This window comes from Diachasma alloeum, unplaced genomic scaffold (assembly GCF_001412515.2).
Source record: "Diachasma alloeum isolate Michigan unplaced genomic scaffold, Dall2.0 Dall_scaffold_00210, whole genome shotgun sequence".
Lineage (NCBI taxonomy): Eukaryota > Metazoa > Arthropoda > Insecta > Hymenoptera > Braconidae > Diachasma > Diachasma alloeum.
Genome location: NW_021680375.1, coordinates 749,876 through 770,574, shown reverse-complemented (window position 1 = coordinate 770,574; position 20,699 = coordinate 749,876). Strand labels below are relative to the sequence as shown.

The following is a 20,699-nucleotide window of genomic DNA, read 5'->3' as shown; positions in this document are numbered from 1 at the left end:
AAGTGGATTTTCGCCAAAATCGAATTTTTTAGCCGGGTGAACGTTGATTCCAACTATTTAAGCGACGGGCTATTCAGAACTCTCAAAAGTATGTGGAAAAAATGAAAACTGAAAAAAAAAATTTTTTCACCGGGGGCCACAGGGTCAGATTTTCGGTTTTTACTTGGAACAATGGTCAGATTTGTTAACACTTTCATTTTTTATTTGGATAATGCATGCAAGCGTAGGGACAAGAGTGGCTAGATTAGATTCTGCAACCTTCTCCCCTTGTTGGGTAAAAATGTCAAGCCTCCACATACATGCACCTCCCCCCACCCTCTCCTGAAATGTCGTTTTTCGAGATTAAAAAAAAAACAATAATTGCATTTTTTATTTCAATAACGCATGATTAAACAGGGATATGAACGCAGATTTAATATAGGTCCATAGAATTACGGGGACCGGCAAGGATTTGGAAAGTCTGAATACAAGTCCTGCTTACACCTAACAAGTGCTGAAATGGGACACAACCAGAGGTAGAAAGGTCTCGGGAGCACTTGGGAAGAGGCTTCCCAAGACCTATCCAGTTCTTAACGTGAAAGACCTAAGTAGAACTTGTCAGGTCCAATTATTCGACTCGGGATGTCGAGGATCAAGGGGATAGTCCCGTGTGAGGGCAGACAAAAAAATCGTTTCCGATGCGTATTTGAGTTTAAGAGTCCAGAATTTTGCGTTAAAATTACTGAACATGAAATAACGTGGAATAAATGTCTGAGATTCTGGCTACTAATTAGTATTATTGAGTCACACTTGTGTGCAGAATCCTGGTATAGAGCAATTCATCCAAAAATCTTTTTTTCTAACAAGTCACACATCATGTTTTGTCCGATTATTTTCGCCTCTGGGAATTCATTCTCGACTTGCTTATTCCCCGAAATAAAAAAATGTATTATTTTTCTTTTTATTTTAAGCATTCCAATTAATCTCATGAATTTTGTATTTGTTACATCGGCCGTTCCCCTTTAAGAGGTCACCCACCTCCCTCTGGTTTCCTGTTTATTACATTCCATGGACTTTTCAGTGCATTGAAACCATAAATTGAATTATTACTGGAATTTTGCATTTTCAAGAGGTTTTTCCACAACTGCGCGCCCGTTGGGCACGCGTATTTACAAGAAAATGTTAAGTAGGTCAAGCTGTGGTTGTCAAAGGACGGCGCGATGGGTGGGAGAAGGGGTGAGTTTACAGCCGAAGGACTATTGAGTGTGAAACGACGACTAAATTCAACTTTGGTCGCTCAAAATCGAAGTTTAACCTCTCACAGTTTCGAAACTCCTTCGCTGGTGTACTGAAGCATCCTCTGGTCACTTTGCAGAATTATTATTTCAATTCAAAGTTTGAAAACAAAAGTTGTAGTTAATAATAACTTCAGTTATTGTGAATTAAATTTATTGCATCAGCGGATTTCATGGTTTATCGACTGTTTTGATGTATTGTTTGAGGTTATGTTCGACTGAGAACTTTTTGATTTCTGAGGGATGGATTAGTGATGGAGGAGCGAAACTCATTGCATTCAAAAGCCGGGGAAATTTATGGTTCAAAACACTGCGACCCAATTATTGGGGATTATTGGGGACGATCCAATTATTTTCCATAGTTTATTAGATCCGCATAGTTTATTAGGTTTGCGCACGCGCCCTCTCATCTCCTCACGTAGTGGCGCTTCGGTTTCAGTCTTACGCTTACGCTTATTCGAGATTTTCGAGAAATTTCGAGATCGATTTCTTTTCTCCTTTTTACGATAAGATTTTTGTTCCTTAATTCGCAAGTTACACCATTGAATGAAGAAGAATTCCCCATAAATCATGTGAGAATACAGATCGACAAACAATTTTCGATAATCACTCCTAAAATTTTTCATTTCTTTCTTTTTCTTTAAATTCATTAGTACCAATGATCTGAAAATGTGAACGAATATGAACATTTTACATCCCTGTGATCTCATCTCAATGGAACCGAAGAAGGAAATTGCAAAGAGATATCGATCATCATCACTGAGGATCAATAAAATGAAAAATCTATTTTTCTGTCTTTTCGAAATTTTTCAAATTGTTTCTTTTCTTCTTAGAAAAAAAAGGGAGATTAACATTTTTAATTTCTGTGATCGTACCCTGTTCATAGAAACAGGTAATACGGAAAATGTAGGGAAGGAAAATCAGAAATAAATTTTAAAAATCGATTTTTCAATTTTGAAAATTTCAAACCTTTTTTTTTAACAATGAAGAATAACCAATGTATTTTCTTTCTATTATCCAATTCTGATGGAAGCACGTAAAAAGAAGAAGAGAATCGAGCTCAACACTAAACCAGAACTTTTAATTTTTCAATGTCTAGGGAAAATTTTAAAATTGATATATTTTTTTGAATTATGGACCAATGCCCATAAATTCAATTCCTGTCCTCACATTTTCATAGAATACATTAAAAAATAGCAAAGAATTCAAATCGGCCATGAAAAATTTTATCGGATTATTATTATACAATAATTTTTAATCTATTGCAACTAGATTCTTTCTAAAAAATCAAGAAACACATCTATTTTTCAACTCATTAGTTAATGAAGATGTTTTTCGAAGATTAATGGAAATGGTTGGAACAATTATGCTGAATAAATTCTGTGCTGTTTGAAAGCCATAGAAATTTCGGATTCCACACTCTATTATGATCAACATCAGCACATCCAATAATCAAAATAAACTGATTCACCCGCGAAAAAATTCTATAAAATCCAATTCTATTCTGCCACTTTTTACCCCATTCATCCCCATCAATTCCAAATTGTAATGAGGAAAAATCAGTGGTAATATATACCCAGTAGAGAACAAGGTTTACCACAGCATCGAGTTTGTGCGATAAATCTTATTGAGTCTCGAGACTGGAAAGCCGGCAATAAATACCAGTTGGAAATCGATGCTCCCCGGGGTGACTCTGGGGGGGTTTAAAAAGGTGGGGGTATGAAACCGCCCACTTAGGACTGTCGTACATACAGAACTCGAACATACGTCCAGAGAAAGATTTACCAATAAACTTTGCCCAAGGAAATACCTCAATTTACAAGAAAAAAAAACATAAACAAATCTAATTAACAGAGCACTCAAAATGATCGCTAAATTGAATATCGAAATGGAAGAGTGAATAAATAATTGAGTGGATAAATATTTTTACTCCATAAAAATCGGGTGAATGCCTGACAAATTGATTCGGGAAAACATGAAAATAAATAAGAGATGAAAAAAAAAATATACCAATGAATTGATTGATATTTTTTTCCCTCTCTTTTTGGTCCACATGCCGGTCTGTCGGGTAGATGTGAATTTGCGTGCAAATGCACACAGTATAAAATACATAGACTGGGATTGGAAAATGGTATGGGTTTATACGAGAGTGCACTTCTACTTCGTTGGTACATGGGCATAAATTTTGCTGGGAAAACGGTAGTACTTACGGCAAAGAGTTCGATAATTTCATTTCATGCGGAATGCTTTGACTGGGATGCCACCGTCTCACTTCTCCCCACCCTTTCGCCATTCCCCCACTCCGTCCACCTTCCTTTTCATATTCTATAAAGCTCCACCCCATTCAACGTCTTTAGGCGTCTATGCAATTTCTGCTTACGAGGTAGAGAAAAGGAAATTAACGCGTTTCTGTTGAAGCATAAATTTTGCGTAACAGTTGGTAATGTAAATATGTCTGTTGTGCTTTTGGAGGTTTTATACGTGATTTAATGGTATAATGAGGATTTACTTTCATACTGTCGTGTGACTGCTGAATTATTTATGAAGGATTTAATTGGAATTCCATATTTTGGGAGCTGACTGGCATTGTTGGAGGTTAGAAGTGGGTTGAGGTTATGTTTGATTTGGAAAACTGCGGTTTTTGCGAGTTTGGGTAGAGGTGGAGGGACGAAATTGGTGGCAGTCAAAAGCCAGGGAAATTCACAATTTCAACCTCTGTGTGACGAGGTAATTATTTACGTGAGTTTCTGAAATGCTTGATTAATAATTTTAAGATGATTCGTAATTAATGATTTGTCTACCGCTTCTGATTATCAAATAAAACTTCTTCCTTCACATATTTTCGTTGGTGAAGATATGCATTTCAATATAGATGGAACAGGTTAGGTGAGGTTGGTGAATGAAATTAGTTTTAACCTTTACACCGAACATTTTAATGTAAACATGTCTGTTGTACTTTTGGAAGTGTTGTACGTGATTTAATGGTATAATGAAGATTTACTTTCATACTGTCGTGTGACTGCTGAATTATTTATGAAGGATTTAATTGGAATTCCATATTTTGGGAGCTGACTGGCATTGTTGGAGGTTAGAAGTGGGTTGAGGTTATGTTTGATTTGGAAAACTGCGGTTTTTGGGAGTTTGGGTAGAGGTGGAGGGACGAAACTGGTGGCAGTCAAAAGCCAGGGAAATTCACGATTTCAACCTCTGTGTGACGAGGTAATTATTTACGTGAGTTTCTGAAATGCTTGATTAATAATTTTAAGATGATTCGTAATTAATGATTTGCCTACCGCTTCTAATTATCAAATAAAACTCCTTCCTTCACAGATTTTCGTTGGTGAAGATATATGTTTTAATATAGGTGGAACAGATTCGGTGAGGTTGGTGAATGAATGAAGGATTTAATTGGAATTCCATATTTCGGGGGATGACCGGGATTGTTGGAGGTTAGAAGTGGTTGGAGGTTATGTTTGAATTGGAAAACTGCAGTTTTTTGGGGGCTTGCATAGACAGAAAAATGAAATCAGTGTCAACGGAAAGTCAGGGAAATTTCCATCTCAACCTTCACACGTAGATCAAATTCCCTCCGTTACTTCTCAAGAAATTTAATGAAAAATTTTTATGCTTGTAATATTAAAATCTCCTATGCACTACGAACCACTCGGGTGGAATAGGTTTCTCTGAAGCGGTTGAGATAGGAAATTATCCCAGCTTTCGAGCACTGCAATTCAAAATTCCCTTCCTTCAGTGCTTCTCAAGATATCGATGAAAACAAAACAACCGCAGGAACAAGTTACTAAACTTCTGATGGAAATGTTGAAAATTGAAGAATTGCGAAATGGATCTCCATGCTACTTCAAATATTGACACTGCAGAAGTTTCAACATTCGCCTCGTATGTGTCTCAAGCTTTCGATTTTCGCAAAATCCATGGAAACTGAGGTAGAATACGTAGAGAAAGACAGAGACGTTACTCAGCGACCTATTCAAATGTTACCGCCTCATGCTCGCGGGTGGATCGTTAGAAAATTCAACTCGGTTCGAAGTGGGTCATGCTCAATGGCACAAGCCCCCCCTAGACTTCACACGTACGTAAATCATATCCTTTCAATCCGCGAAGTCGCAGCTGGAACTTTGACGCATCAATTATTTTCATTATTCCATTATCGCAAGTAGATTTTGATTAATTCTGACGCTAGTGACAGACTCGGAGAGGATTGGTGTCATAGCTCGGAGCTATTTTCGAAAACTGATGAAATTATTTAAACCATATTTTTGTCAACAACTCCATTCCTGGACAAAAAAAAAATTGTAAAAGAAATTTAATTAATTTTTTTTACACATTTTATCTAGTCATAAAGTTTTAAGGGCCCAAATTACGGCCGAATACATCCACAAATGGTGGTAACAACAACAAGAAAAAAAAACTATTTTATTTTATGCGTTTTAGTAAACGAGGTTTGGGTTTATACTCCAGCCACGTGGTTTTTTATGAAGCCTCTCAGTGCCGTATATCAAAAAAGTAGAGGCTCAAGTTTGGCCATACATTCGTCTCCTGTAACTGGTGCGGGTGGGGTGGGGGGGGGGGGGCAGAGGCTTTATATCCTTCAACCCGTTGTACACCTTTCCCACCGCTCTATGTACTTTTGCACGTCTACTTGTAACAACTCGCCACTCCTGGAAAAACACTTTTTCAAACAAACAAGTTTTCGTGAGTTGTAGGTACTCAACTGTGCTTATTCGTGAATTTTCATCACCATTTTGTCGTCAGTCTGATGGCGAAACTTGTTGAAGAATTTGTGGGTTTTGTTTTTTTTTTTAATGATTTTAGAATTGATAATTTCGGAACTTTTAGTTTATTTAACTGGAAATTTATTCAACACATGTCGTGCGGAAACGCCCCTTGCTCGCACCATTCACCAACCCCCATATGACCTCCATGATCTTTATTCTGACCCTTAGTTTCTGACCCCCATAACCCTTATTTGGACCCATGTTGTGACCCTTATTTAGACCCTTCATCTAAGCCTTGATACCCTTATTTGGGCTCTTAATCTGACTCATCTGACCCTTGACCTGACCCGTGTGACCATTAATCCGACCCGTATGACCCTTAATCTGACTCTTATGACCATTATTTTTAGTATTATTATCACCCTCATGACCCTTAATCTGATCCTTGTGACCCTTATTCTGACGCTCAATCTGCCCCTTAATCTAACCCTCGTGACCCTTACTCTGATCCTCAGACCCTTCTTCTAACCCTCGTGATCCTTATTATAACCCTCATGACCCTTATTCTGACCCTTGTGACCCTAGCGTCCCTTATTCTATCCCTCACAACCCTTATTTTGACCCTTGTGACCCTTATTTTGCCGATCAACCCCTATTTTGACCCTTGATTCTGACGCTCAATTTGACCCTTAATTTAACCCTCGTGACCTTTACTCTGATCCTCAGACCCTTTTTCTAACCCTCGTGATCCTTATTATAACCCTCATGACCCTTATTCTGACCCTTGTGACCCTAGCGTCCCTTATTCTAACCCTCACGACCCTTATTTTGACGCTCACAACCCTTATTTTGACCCTTGAGACCCTTATTTCGTTGTCTCAAGTACCAAATTTCGAGTTTCAAATTTCCAAAGTTTGTGTGCCAAATTTTCATCACCAGAAGTCGATTTGGATTTTTATAATATAGAGAGATAAAATTTAAATCATGATTCCCTCCGACTGTAGTTCCCACGATATCGTCAGAACTAATCATTCAAAATCGATGGTCATATCGGCTTTCCCCACCCAAATCACCCTACCGCCCCCCCCACTCAAGAATTCCCCACAATACCACCAATTGGAGATTGAATTTGTCAGAGGCAATGTAACTGTTGCACGTAGGTAGATTGATAGGTCGTGCACATATCGCCCAGGTATAAGGATCGGGTCAACACCCACTGATTGAATATGAGGGGGTTAAGCAGTGCCTAGTACGATGGACAGAATGGACTATCGGAATATTGCCCCTGGACTCGGCTCTCTCATCCCTCCACCCTCAGGGGATGAGTCTCTGAGGCGATTGGATGATCAGATGGCGCTATATGTACACTGAGAGTTTAACATTGGGTGAATGGTATGCCAGAGTGAATTCGATGTTCAAAGCACCAAGCGTTTTCGTTAGAATCCCAGACAGACGAAGATTTAAACAATTAGTTCTGGATCAAACGGAATTGATGAAAGTTGGAATAGCCTTGAGGCAAATAACTGGCGGGTACACGAAGTTGTACAACAGTTTAATTAATTATAACTCCTATGGAGTTTTTGGTAAGACAGAAATTTTAGTGGAATATCAGAAACTCATGAGCACCCTTGACTTTTTTACATTCGGCTATTCTCACTTATCGTTGAATTATCGATTTATCGATTCGCCGGTAATTAATTGGTTGAGATGGTATTGATGATGGAATTAGGTCATTAATTACGGGGAAACTCGCTCACTTCGCTGTGTACAAATCTTGTCCGAGAGTCTACTTTAACGCGAAAAGTTGTTTTGAGGTTATGTTTGATTTGGAAAATTACGGTTTCGGAGGGTTGTAGTTATGACAGAGGGGAGAAACAAGTGATGTTGAATAGCCAAGGAAGTTTCTATTTTGAAACATTGTGGAACTGTCCATTTCTGGTCATTGCTTTTTAAGATATTTGAAATCTATTTTTCAAGATTAAAACTGCACATAGAAAAATCCAAACGCATGTTACGTTCAAGAAGTCATCTTTTACGCTTTCTAAAGCGCATTTTACGCCATTAAGATTACATTTTCTACGGAATTATTTTTTTAAACATCCTTTGTTTATAAATAAATAATTTAAATTGTTTAAACTTTCGGTAACCTTGGTTTGTTAGGCATGAAATCGATTTCTGGTGAAATCCTGAATATGAATAAATTTGTTACGATTCCCAACAAATGATTTTTGTGGTGGAAAATTGGTTGTTCAATCAATCTTCATCCAAAAGTCAACTTCCTAATTTTTTGAAGTGAAACTTCTTTAGGGAGGATAGTAAACTCGATTAGCATCACGAAAATTCGTAACGAAATCTTTGACGCGCCACAGTAGTGATAGTAGTGCTCGCTGTGCGTAGCGCTCCATATCACCCTATGATAATAAGGCCCCTATTCATCGACTGAGTCACTACGTTTCGCAGTACTAGTAATAATAATCCTCTTATAAAAAAATTTTGTGCGTACAAGCCACGTGCGACATAAGTGAAACTTCATGGTATTTGTCGCCAACATGGACACTAACGAGAGAGAAAGTTTCAGGAATATTAATTTCTTAAATTTGTTTTCCAAGTTTAACCTTGTTCTTTTATCACATTTCTCTCTATATAATAATTTTGTAAATTAAGACAACGCAAAAATTTTCAGGATTCATAAGGATCTGAAAGTCCTAAGGGTCCCAGAGATCCTGAGGTTCTCAAGGGTCATGGACATTACAAGAGTCAAAATAAGGGTCATAAGATGTAGTTATTATTCCTCATTATTTATCGATGTGATAAATGCGCGGTATTTCCGATCTTTATTTGAACTCAAGGACATGGGGGGAGCGAGCGAAGCGAGCGGAGGGCCGACGGCCCCCGGCGTGAACGAGCGAAGTGAGCTAGTTTAAAATTTTACCTAACCATTCAATATCGAGGCTCGAATTCAGCCCTGCAACTTTTAAATCATAAACTCATTCGAAAATGTCCGGAAACTGAGGGTCAAATGGGGCTCAAATGAGAGCTCCGATGTTCGACTATAAAACTAAAAAGCCACTTCACTGGAGAAAATATAGCCAAAGTACTTGGACATCCTCAACAGCTCTCAAGTTCTTCCAAACCATAAAAAACCTACCCTAAAATTATCAATAAACCGATTTAAACGGATAAATGAAATAAACCCATTTCAACCACTCCCCGTAACTTGATATTCAGCACAGAGATGTTCAGAACTGTGTCAACCAGTAAACATAAAAACTCCACCCACCCTGGAATAGCCCGATGTAGCAATTTCCCATCGTAATATCATAGCCCTGAGGCTTTCGAGGGAAACTTCTGTGTGGTATGGAGTTTGGATGATAAAGGGGTATGATGTCTGGTGGGTATGGTGGATTGCACTCTGGGTTACTACCAAGTGGGCGATGGTCAAGCCAGCATGAAATACGAGGCTCCGAGAGATTATTGGCGTGATATACCCGGGGTTGGTTGCCGAGCCACATGATTACCAATCGCTTCTGATCAACCCGATCCACCGGCGTCTTGGCTTCTTCACAATCTTTTCCGTGATCCTGACTGGACGTTGATCCAAACTGATATGACTTCCAAACTCCTTCATCGAACAAACGCTGTGTGATTGACGATGAGCGAGAAAAAAAACACTGCGGAAGCAATTCACAAAAAAAAATTACTTTTGATCAGTAGTAAAAGTCCTTGTACCCAGCACCAAGGGGTTTCTGGGGAAAAGGCACATTTTCGTACTTCCTCGAAGTTACAAAACAACTTGATGCAAGCATCATGCGCCAAGTACCTCTGTACTGGTGAGAAGTACTTTTCAGTACTTGTCACAAGTATTTTGTTACTTGGGACAAGTAAAAAAATTACTTGTACTGAGTACCTGGCTGGTTCTTTTCAAAAGTACCAAATAAACTCAATATAATTTGAGTATGAGAACTCAAAAATGTTTTTCTACCTGTTCTAAAAACCGAATTTCGTCAAAAATTCAAAAATCCAAATAATTTCCTTTTTTGTGAGTAATAAAATGGAAAAGAAATTGAAAATAATTTTTCGAAGCCTTTTAAATGTTGATAACAACATAAAACATAAAAATCTCAACAAAATTTAAATTTTGTAGGTTGGAAAGCATACCAATAATTCTCGAAAGCATCCATAAAAATCGCAATCTATTAATTTTTTCCTACAAAATATCTTCTGCTGAACATTTCTATCTACAAAAATGCGTAAAAAAGCGCATTCTATCCGGTAATAATATTCACTTTTCTCAATAAAGTAATCAATTGGAATTACTGAAGTTAAGTCCTAAAAGTACTTGAGAGAAGTTGAAAAATTACTGTTCACTAGGATCTTTGGTACTTGTGAAAAGTACTAAAAGTACTGGCACAAAGTAGTGATGCTACTTCCTCCCAGTACCATTTCTACTCGATCGGCAGATGTGGTACTTCACCCAAGGACACAAAATGTACTTGGAACGAGTATTTTTAGAACTTTTCAAAAGTGAACTTCCCCCAAGTACCGGTTTGTACTGGTGAGAAGTAATTTTTTTTTGTGTAAAAGATGATGCGTTTATTTGCGCGGAGAATGTGTAGTTGGATGTTGCTGATATCCAATCGTATTATTGGGTTGACGCACCAACGCTTGGGAGGTAATTGCTCCCTCCCTCCCTCATTCGCCGATCGATGAACACCTCCTTACTCAATTCGCCTTGGCTCGAGTTACCCACATACCCATCTACCTAAACCACCTATCAGCAGTACTCCAGCAATCCTCGAGGATACAGAGGAATTCACTTGTTGTCAATAACGGTCGAGTGTTAACTGTCTTCGTGATGCTGATGAGGGGAAAAATTGATGATTGGGTGCAACAAGTTGGAGATGATGTAGTCCGTGCGCGCACCCATCAGAAAAATGTTTTTTCTAATCCAATAAAACTGTTTATTTGAAATTGCTTACTTATTTCAAGAATATTTTCGTTACAAATGAATAAACTTGTTTACTTGTTGCAAGAAAAAGGAGTTAATTATATTAAAAAAACAATTCAGTAGCAAAGTGGTAAAACGGTTTAAGTCGACTCATCTCCCAGTTGAGTTTTTGGGGAATATTTCGGAATCTACGGGAGATAGCGAAATTTTGGTAATTACATTTGTTGTAGTTCTCAACCGGCTCTACAAGAAAGGTTATAACAGAAATTTAGCTATCTTCCTTAGATTCCGAGATATTAATTGAAAACTGGTCAATAGTCAAAATTAACTTGTACCACTTTACCACTTCGCTACTGAATTTATTTATTTCATAATATACTCGCGGTCTATTCTATAAGCTCTCAAGAAGATTTTCCCCAGAAAAATCTATTGTTCTCTCGCAGAAAAGCAATCGCTGAACGAACAAAAAAACGATATTTCAATTACAAATTTTCAATCTATTTCGAGCATTTTTGTGTTTGAAATATTTTTTGAATAACTTTTCTGTTACAATTCTCAAGAAAAGATGACAGTTTTTTTTCATCAATCCCCTCCCACTTATTTACACTTGATAATAGTTAACCCTTGTAGCTAACGAAATTCTCAAAGTTTCCAGTTTAGTTTGTGAATCTGTTTGAAAAAACTTCTGTCATCAAGTAACTCGATACTGTTGTTTTCTTCATTCCTACGAGTTCATATTTCCGAATGAGTTGACTCGGTGAGACGGCAGAAATGAATAGTAAAGGAAGACTGTGTTATCCCAGGGATGGTAGGTGTTTGAGTGGTTTGAGTTTGAAAACTCATTTTCCACCCGTTGCAATGCACTGCTCGTTAACCCCGGATGAGTTCCCACTGTGGTGAAATTTCGTTTTGTTATCAGTCGTGTAATGCACACACCCAACCTCGCGTTATCACGTTACACTCGTTTCGAAAAACTATATTTTAATATTTTCATTCAACTGGTGTGGGAGAGAGGAATGATGGTACACTGTTATATATTTTCCTGGGTACATTTCAAATGAAATTTCATTACGACACCAAGTTTAATTATTAACGTCACTGTCAGCTTGAATTATGCCGAGCAAACTTTAGACTATGAAAGGCTTCTGTATTCGTTATATCCAGGTTCTACTTTGTTTGTTTTTTTCACTCGTTCTGGAAGTTTTTAATCGGATTTTACGGGGAATCCCGTGAAAGAGGATTTTGAGGTTATGTGCGATTTGGAAAATTGCGAATTGTGAGGAATTTGGTGGAGGGAGATGCACGAAACTGGCGGCATTGAAAAGTCCGGAGAATTTCCGAACTCAATCTCTACTTAACGACCTAATTGTCTCTGTTTATTTCTCAAATCTTTAAGGAGCAATTTTCATGATGACAAATGTTAATTTTTCTGTATCTTAAGGATGTTTAACCTGTCAGGTGGACAACTCAGTTGAAAAATAAAATTTACTACATAAATCATTCATGAAGTGTTAAGGCGTACTTTTCCGGTCTCAAAAACAATAATTAAAGAAACTGCAGTAGTAACAGTCGAATTTTGATCGGGCAACATCGCACGCTTCGGCTCGTAGTGGGGTTGTAACAGTGAGATGAATGTTTGTGTGTGTTATACGTGTCCATATGCTTCCAGCACTGAATTATCGCCACCGACTTTACCGACTTCGATCAGCTGTTGTGCGGTGTTGTCGCGTTGCTCAACTCGTAATGGCGGTCAAATTTTTTTTAGAGGAATTCGAAAATCAATCGAAGATATCACGCCTATATGGCCCGGTCCCCTACTTGTTCTCGCCGGCGATAGATTCTCCATAGTCTAGAGTAAATGGCTTGTGGTTTTTTTCAATATCTTGAGTGTCTAACCCATGCAACATCTCGATCAAAATTCACACGGTCACGTTTCTTCTCTAAGCGTAACGTTACAAGAAGTGATTTTCAGACATTAATTTCTCACTAGGATGCCCCGATGGAAGGATTAAGATTATTACTAACGTGTGGCTCAAATATGAACCTGACATATGAGACAGTATCACAATTATGGTGAATAATGTGGGTTTTGGCTAAACATCCTTAAGAAGTGCTGGGGCGAAATGGATTTTTGTGTAGGGGCTGAAATCGGTAATTTTCCCAGCTTTAAAATAACGTTAATTGCAATTGCTACATGATGTGGTTTCCGAATTATTGGGGAAAAACGAAAAAAAAGCATTCGCCAAAAATGTTTTCACATAATTTTGTGTTAATTAATTTTTTATTTTGACATTTTTTTAAGGTTCTCCTAAGGTACATGCAGATAATGAGCAAGTGTCATCGGATCAAATGATTCTGCTGGTAATGCTGGAACACCGCGGATTATTACTGTAAGCGACGTCACTTTTTTTCTGTTATGATATGGATGAAATGTATCTTTGACTTGTGGTGATTCCCAACGGGGAATATATCGTTTCGTCGAGCTGGGTTGAAATGTTCAATATTCCGATATCCATTATCCAGACCGGTAGACACGAATATAGCGATGGGCATATATACCTTTGGACATGTACGATGAAAACGCAACGTCTGGAGCTCATCGAGCGATAACCTCAAATCTCTCTATGACTGGAGGATATTCCAGACGGCTTTGGGTTCATTTAACTTTTTTCCCTCCATTTTTTTCTCGTATATTGAATTTGTATGATGTGGGTGAATATATCGCTTAACAAAAATGAATGAAAGGAATATAATTGAAGGGGAGGGGGCGAAATGGCTCAATTGGATGGCCTTCCGTTTCATATGATATGTCTTCTCTTTATGCGCTGTTCTTGTATCCCAAGGACCTCGTGAATTGGTACACGAAGAGAAAAATTGGATAAAAACTATCTAGAAAATCGTGGCAAATTTTACTGTAAGAAAGGTAATTGTGGAACAAAATGTAATGCACTGAAAAAATACCTGTTTGGGGAGGATATTTTAGGATTTGGTCGGTAAAATTAAAAAAAACATGTCTATGGATGCAAAAATTATTCTCTTATGCAGTAAAATTTTCCGCACAGAAAAAATTATTTGATGAATTTCACAAACTAGTTGGTGAAATTTAACAACTATTTAATTAAAATTGGAAAAGATTTTTCAATTTCATCCGACAACCATTTGTTAAATTTCCAATAAACGTTCGTTGAATTATTTAATGGATTAAATTTAACAAGGAATTGTAGATTATTGCGAAAATATCTTCTAGGGGAAACATTGATCGATTGTCAAGATATAAATGATTGCCGGATTGTTTCCAAATGTGCCCTCACCGTTTAGTTTGGTAGTCAAATTTGATTGAATGAAATTAAAAAATCATTTCTGAATATTAATCAATTAGTTGTTGAATTTCACCAACTAGTTGCTGGTAATTCATTTTTTCAACAACTAGTTGGTGAAATTCATCAAATCAGTAGCGAAATGATCAAACGGTTTAAGTCGATTTTGGCTACTGGCCAGTCTTCAATGAATATCTCCAAATCTAAGGGAGATAGCAAAATTTTTCTCATAACCTTTTTAGTACCACTCAATTCTCTCCACAAAAAAGGTTATTATGAGAATTTCGCTGTCTCCCTTAAATTCGGAAATATTTCTGGAAAACTCAACTAAAGACTAAATTGACTTAAACCATTTGACCACTTCGTTACTGAAATCATTTTCTCCGTGCACACCGATGGGGTATTTTTTTCTTGCACCTATATGAAGCTCATGGGGATCAATGGAAGTGAAATTTTACTGAACGCGGTTATTTATCTCCAATATTTACAAATGAAAAATTAATCATTCAAGATCGAAACTTGAGGTTAAAAAATTGAGAAAAAAAATCATTTAAGTTTTTTATTCCACCACAATTCATTTTCCATTCATGTCTCCCAAGTTATATAATCGTCCGTCGTTTAATCATCAAAATGCACCTAACAACTTCCGTTTGTCTCAACCATGACTCTCTATAAAAAATATCATCTGAAAATACCGAGGAGGAGCACTCACCACAGTTTTTCGTTTGCACGCAGGAAAAAGGGAGGGAAAAAGCGAAGTAATGGGGGAAAAAAATGCTTAAAGCCCCCAGTATTCTTTTATTCCCCGGGATATTTCAGGTTCTGACTGGAATTTACTCCCCTGACTAAACACACGGCGCTTTCCTACCTAAGAACAATGGATACGCGAGGGGATAGACTGCAGAGAAAAAAAAATGAGAGGAAAAAATGTAAAAGAGAGAAGAAAACTGGAAAATCGTCTACCCCCAGTGTTCCCTTGAACTCATTGAAACAATAATTTTATTGTTTCGATGAGGTGACATTTTAGTATTATTTTTGTTGATACTATTTTTTTCTCGTACATTTTTGTAATTTTTTCCGCGTCAATACGCCCCTTTGTTCGTTAAAACATGGGAGGAAAAATTGTGAGGCGATATCCCATGGGGAAGAAGAAATTATTCTCGGTTGTTTGTACACCCTCTTGTGTTTTTTAGCCTCCTCAGGGGGATCAAACAAGATGGATATGTACCAGTAAAATTGTGTCTTCCCCACTATTGTACTACATGTATTAACGTACAAATATTTGACGTCTATACCTCTTATTTCATGACCTCTTTATCCAATAATAACTCGACAAACATGATGGAACGTTAACTGAGTGGAAGACGGAAGGGATTTTCAAACAAGTTTACATTAGGGAATGAAAAGAGTCATTAGTGTCATTTGATTGTTGTACTTGGTATTGGATTTTCATCATTGTCCCCGGACAAGAAGAGGTACATGAAAAAACTTCAAAGCGACGTGATAGCTATTGGGATGGAACTTCCTACTATGAGCTTCGAAAATGAAAACTAGATTCTTGACAATCGAACTTTAGCATCTAACGTCGTAAATTTAAAAAATGAGATAGTAATGAACAACCACGATGGGTCAAGTAGAATCCGGTGGTCTGACGTGAAATATAGTAAGGTCTTGAAAATTGCAGAATAGTGCGCTGCATCCACAACCATATTAATCGCTAGATCGCTCATACCACGTATTAGGTGAATATTTGAAACAATATGCTGATGAAGATGTAGAATGGGTTGAATGAATCGTTTTACCCGTGCCATCCTATAATACTTGTATCCACGAAAGCACCAAATTCACACCATATGAACTAATTTTCTGTGAAGCAACCTTATTTCCATCGACAAACTCGTTGCACCATCTGGAAAAATTATCTATATATGACAAATATATCACGAATTTAAGAGGACGACTAAATCGATGAATATGGAAAGAATACACATACACAGAAAGAATATAATAGTATATTTCGTTACGAGTGCGGAAAACAGTCTCGCCTTCGGCTCGTGCTATAAACCTCCCCCGAGGCAAAAAACTTTTCCCACAAGTATCGAACGATATTTTTCATCACAGTGTGTGGAAAAAGGACGTTTTAGAAAAAATAGTTATTTTCATTACAAGTTCCACAAAGTATTTTCTGACGAATGTGGCTTTGCCTATAATCACATTCGTCAGAAAATACTTTTGGACCGTGTGATGAATGCAATTTTTCGCGGTTTACCGGGCCTTCTGATGAAAAGTTACTTTTTCGCACAGCGTGGTGAAAAATTATTTTTTACTGTAGGAACATAGTAATTCTTATTATGAGAAATAGAATGTAGGACCAATTTTTAATTTTTAATTTTTAATTTTATATTCTCTCCGTGCACAATCAAATCAGGTTAATACTTGAAACAATATGCTGACAAAGCTGTAGAATAGTTTGAATGGATTGGAATCCAAGAGAAAATCTCATATATTTCGAAAAGGAGACAATGTATTCTCATTGAGTGTTCCAAAACCAGGACAATTGAATTGGAAAATGTCCGACACGAAATCAACATCGATGTTAGTTCCCCCAGAGTTGCATTAATTCAGAAAAGTGTACAGTTAACTCCCAAGAATCGTGTTACATGCATAACAAGTGGAGAGAGGGCCATGTGTCTCCGTAGCAAAAAGTGAAATAGCGTCATAGTTGGAAGAGCCACTGGATTATGTTTGCATATACGTCGACGCAAGGTGGCTCCTCAGCCCCATTGTACCTATTCCCGTAAAAATATATAGATTCAAGTGTGTGGGAATAGGCAACAAAAGTTTTCTACAAAATGCATAAAACATGAAGTTTCCTACCCTCTGGACCGTTTCGAAATTTGCTCTAGGAACGCTGGAGAAAGAACACCCCACCTCCTGGTCTTCATGAATATGTCATGATAATACGTGTGGCGGGTTTTTGGGTGAGATACATTCCAGCGATTTAAAGCTGTGAGGATAATGGAAAGAAGTGTGTCGGTTAATTTTATCGTGTAATTAATGAAGCCGAATGGCGGGATTTTTTCTGCAACAGCTTGAGGAAAACTGATGATGAAGATCAACTGTAGCAACGTGTTGATCAATATGTTTGACTTTTGTGCGAGTGTGACCATTATGATGGTCAAATATCGCAGCTACAATTTTAACCCTCATCAGGGTTACTCTGATTGACCTTTGTGAGGGTTACATAAACATTAAACCCAACCCCCTTGAGTTAATGAGGAACTGAGTTTAATGCATATGTACCCCTCATGAGGGTCAAATGTTATTGTTACAAGTTTCACCCTCATGAGGGTTGAGTTTGATGCTTATGTAACCCTCATGAGGGTTGAGATTAATGCTTATGTAACACTCATGAGGGTCAAACGTCATAGTTACAAGTTTGACCCCTATGAGGGTTAAAAAAGGGTAAGGCTATGACGGTTTCTGAGGTTCAATCAGGGTAACCCTCATGAGGGTTACATAAACATTAAAGTTAACCCTTTTGAGTTAATGAGGGTTGGGTTTAATGCTTATGTACCCCTCATGAGGGTCAAATGTCACTGTTACAAATTTCACCCTCATGAGGGTTGAGTTTTATGCTCATGTAACACTTATGAGGGTCAAATGTCACAGTTTTAATGCTTATGTAACCCTCATGAGGGTTAAACAGTTGACCCTCATGAGAGTGAGTTTAATGCTTATGTAGCCCTCATGAGGGTCAAATATCACAGTTACACGTTTAACCCTCATGACAGTTACATAAGCATTGCACTCAACTCTCATGAGGGTTAAATGTCACAGTTCCAAGTTTGACCCCTATGAAGGTTGAGTTTGACCCTTATGAGAGTGGAGTTTGACCCTCATCTAACCCTCATGAGGATCACACTTGTAACCGTGATAGTTGACCCTCATTTAGTTTAACGCTTATATAAACGTCCTCATGAGGAGCAAATGTGACAATTTAAAGTCACTGTTACAAGTTTGACTCCTCTCATATTAAATCCTTATTTGACCTTCGACTTATCCCTCATGGATCTTAGTTGACCCTCAATAAACGTCATTTAATCCCTCACAACGAGAATTATCTCTCTGTTACATCCGAATCGCGAGCCAAATCGTCTGATCAGCGATAAAAAAAACGCTTATCCAGTGTCTAAACACAGCATCTATTAGAAACCATAACATTGTATCAATTTTATTCCTGTTTCTCCCCATTAACATTGGATAATCACGATCCAATAACTTGCGAACGTGCACGAGTCCCATTCAATTAGTCAGTTGAAGTGAAATCACGTCCTGGTGTAGATGCACTGGACGACAGTCCGGTATTATGCGTATTGTCCGGGACTTTGAGATGGGAAGGGGCGCGAGAGGATGAGGGGGAGAAATGCTAGTTCTACGTTGGACCCTCAATCCCCGAGAACCCATTCTACTTGGAATCAGCTGGGTGGTGATCCGATAAGTTTCATCTCCTCATCCACTCCCGATTTTCTCCCAAGTGTTCAAATGGAATTTCGGGATTGCCAAAACCATACCTATTGACTGGGATCAGTCTGTCTGTTTCACTTGTATTTTGACTTTCATCTTGTTGGAGGCATTTTAGGGATTACGATTCGTGCGGGTTCAATCATGTGGACATTTGATGGAACTATTCTAGAGCGATGAAGGGGACTCAAATAAAAGAATGTGATGGCTAAAGGAAAAATCTGGGAATTTATGTGAGAAAATTTCTAAGAACTTTGGTGTTATGAACAATTAATTTTCGAAGAAAAATTGTCCACTAGAAATAGTCAACATTTTATTCATTTTTTTAGATGCATTTTTTATAATATAAAATATTTCTGACTATTTTCAAAAACCAGGCTTTTGTGATTGAATTTCAAAGGTTCATAAAAAATCAATGAATTGATAAAAAAATGTATAACAAATAGAATTTATTTCTCAGCAACAGAATCAGTAAAAAATTTTTGCAATTAATTGGAGATAGTTCAAACTGTGTGATGTCGCATGGAATGCCCTACGTATATATAAATGAAATGTATATTTTGTTTAAAAATCCGTATTTCGAAGAAAAATCCGTAGTGTTAAAAAATACAGGTGAATACCCAAATTTTTCAATAGATATTTCATCATTCTTTGGTCCCTTTGACAATCAATTAAATTTTATATCGAATGTTGGTACATTTTTCATATGTTGCATACCTTTATAATTGCGAATATCATTCAAAATTTCTCTGATCTTCTATTTCATTTCATTCCGTTGCGAAAAAAAAATCCTGACAAATTTATTGACAAAAAATTTGTCCCACATTTGAAACTTTAACGATAAAATGGTGGTAAATTCGCAGCTATTTTGTGTGACCTCCTCTGCTGGTTCCGGGATTTTGGGAGACCTGGGGAATGGGGCTTAATCCGATGAAACACGCCATAATTATTGGGATAATATAAAATAGTTAAATCTATCCCCTGCGTTGCCTCTTTTACCGTGTATTGTGTAAGCGAATGGGCTTTACATACAGCAGTTCCGGTGCCAAAATCAGGGGCGCTTGTTTGTCGCTCGTGTTAATGACAATTAATAATTACCCAGGAACTTCTGGAGCCTCAATATCACAAGGCTGTGTGCGCATTAAATATCACTGATTAAAAATTAGATTCGAAGAAAATTCATTTTAATAATTGATCATTATTTTTTGTGAGGGGTGCAGACGACCCTATTGCACAGAAATATACTCAGTGTCCTAAAACTCATCAATCCGCGCAAATAAAAAAACGAGTGGGAAATTTCTTTCGTCACAACATAGTCAACTTATCTTTGCTAATGAATTCGTAATTTGCTTCCGAATTACATTTTTATGACGATGTATGTTAAATTGTATTCAATGATTCATTGATTTTAACACTGGCTCAAAATTGGCAGCCAACATAGTCCCAACGTTGCGCCAACATTGCCCCAAAATTTCGCCAACGTTGCCCCAGCGCTGCACCAACATTTCCCCAACGTTGCACCAACGTTGACAGCCATTAGTACCCCAACGTTAGCAGCCAGCATTGCCCCACCATCGGTAGCCAACATTGCCTTAACTTTGTCACCCAACAATGAATTTACGCTACAATATTGTCCTAATGTTGACGACCAACATTGCCCCAACATTGGTTACCAATATTGTCTCAACGTCGGTTGACAATATTGCATACAATGTTGGCTGCCAGCATTGCCCCAATGTTACAATTTTTCACCTTTTCCTGAATATTGGTTTCAAAATGAATTTTTTCAACAGATGCATCGATCTCATTGATCCAACTCGGTCGAGATTGCATTGAGAAAATATTGTAAATCACAATTGGATTAATTTAAAAAAATATTGGATCAACTTAAACAATTATT

At 37.5% G+C, this 20,699-nt stretch overlaps 1 protein-coding gene across 2 annotated transcripts in view; it reads left to right on the top strand.

Moving 5' to 3' along the window:
- Window positions 1-20,699, top strand: part of LOC107036580 (insulin-like growth factor-binding protein complex acid labile subunit) — a 305,119-nt gene that overhangs the window by 16,724 nt on the left and 267,696 nt on the right. The window contains exons 1-2 of one of the 2 annotated variants that reach the window (XM_015254625.1): window positions 3,971-4,013; window positions 13,261-13,348. The gene's annotated coding sequence lies outside the window, so the exon portion shown is untranslated. Of the gene's footprint in view, window positions 1-3,970; window positions 4,014-13,260; window positions 13,349-20,699 lie in introns of those variants that run through there. The other variant, XM_015254624.1, reaches the window with a different exon arrangement.